Source organism: Neolamprologus multifasciatus, chromosome 20 (genome assembly GCF_963576455.1).
Source record: "Neolamprologus multifasciatus chromosome 20, fNeoMul1.2, whole genome shotgun sequence".
Classification (NCBI taxonomy): Eukaryota; Metazoa; Chordata; class Actinopteri; order Cichliformes; family Cichlidae; genus Neolamprologus; species Neolamprologus multifasciatus.
Genome location: NC_140458.1, coordinates 21310820 through 21312600, shown reverse-complemented (window position 1 = coordinate 21312600; position 1781 = coordinate 21310820).

The window sequence follows — 1781 nt, the reverse complement described above, 5'->3', positions numbered from 1 at the left end:
CGTGATCTCTCTCTCTCTCTCTCTTTCTCTCTCGCTCTATAGCAATCTGCATTAGATTAAATTTCTCAATTTTTGAATATTATATACCGCCTTTATTATATTATTCCGATGTGTAAAAAATGTTCGAGACACTGAAAACCTTCTGAGTCAGCTAAGGAGCATCCGAGAGCCTCTGTAATCAACATTTAATGGCGCTCACGACATCTTTTGTGCACCAATATTCTCACAGAAGTTAAGGACAGAGGTCTAGATTTAGTAAGCCTTGTCCCAAATAGGTCTCCATTATCTTGTTAGACTACAGTATGTAGTAGTTTGTCTCTTTGTCTTTTCCTGAAAAATGTATGTAACTTTGGTTTTGCAGCAACTACATTTAAAGCGCACCAAGAAACAAACCCATAACTTCCAAACCTCATTACAATTTTGGCTCATTTACAAAAACTTCAAATCCAAGCAACTACAAATGGCATAAGGTAGATATTTCAGATCAACCTCAAGTCTTTTGCTTTCTTTTGAGATCTGCCAACACTTAGTGGCAAACCTGGCCAACGGACAGCTGTAAAACTTGCAGTGCAGCAGATTCTGTCAAAAGGGCACATCAAGGACACAGACACAAAAATAGAAATGGGACATCTTGCACCACTGCAAACCCCATGCACATGGAGCCACAAGACAGCACGGTTAGAAAACGTGGAAACTTCAAATCATTCTGCTTTGTGATAAATGTAATGAAAAAACAAACAAACAAACATCTATACAGTTTTTTTAAAGTTATTCATTCATCAAACTGTACACTTTAAAACTTTACAAAGGTTACTTTTGGTATTTTCATTTTGTTAAGCAGTTATCAATCATTTGGCTGCAGCTTCTAGGTGTACCAAAATCATCTGTTACACCTAGAAAAAAAACAAAAAACAAATTGGCATGCAAATAGTAAAAGAATGTATGATACTGGCAATGTAAGGCACAATTAAACAGTGTACTACAAATCGCTTATTACTATGTCACTTCAATAAACAATAACTCCAAGCTCCATCACAGTATGTGTGATAAACATTCACAATCTGTGCAGCACTGGTTTGGCATTTGGTTGCAATTCTTAACATTCAGTATACAGCCACCCTATACAAACAGTTCATTATTTTTCCACATATAAATGTTTATGATTAGTTTCCCTGTTATTTTGCTTGAAGACAAACACGGTAACTGGATTCCTGACTCACACTTCATCTGTGCTTCGTTGGACAATTTTATATAGATATAAAATAAAGGATCTTATTACAACTACACGGCTCTGTTTGCTCCTTCCTCTGAGGATTTTGTTCTAATTTAAAAAGCAAAATAATACTTAAGAGAAAAATGTGACCGCTGATTGCAACTTCATCCACATTCAATAACAGAAGACAATGGTTAATGGTTAAGGCCTGGACCACCTAACTACAGCTACACCATCACATGGTAAATAAAGGGAAAACATTATGATTTAAAATATATAACTTACATTGTTTTTATAATTGAAATCACACATTTTAACATATACATGTGATCTTATTTGCAGTAATAAATGCAAATATATTGTGCTCAAATTTGAATCAGAAATAAAACATGACATCAGGCAACCTTTATTTATGTCAATATGATAGCAACCATTGCAAATACTGACAAAACAGGAACATTTGGAGACAAAAATGCACATTCACTTCTGGAGTGACTTTATTTTTTGTTGCGTTTATTGTTTTGACGTGTAGCTGTATCTGAAGGAAGTGGCAGAGGGAGAAGATGGC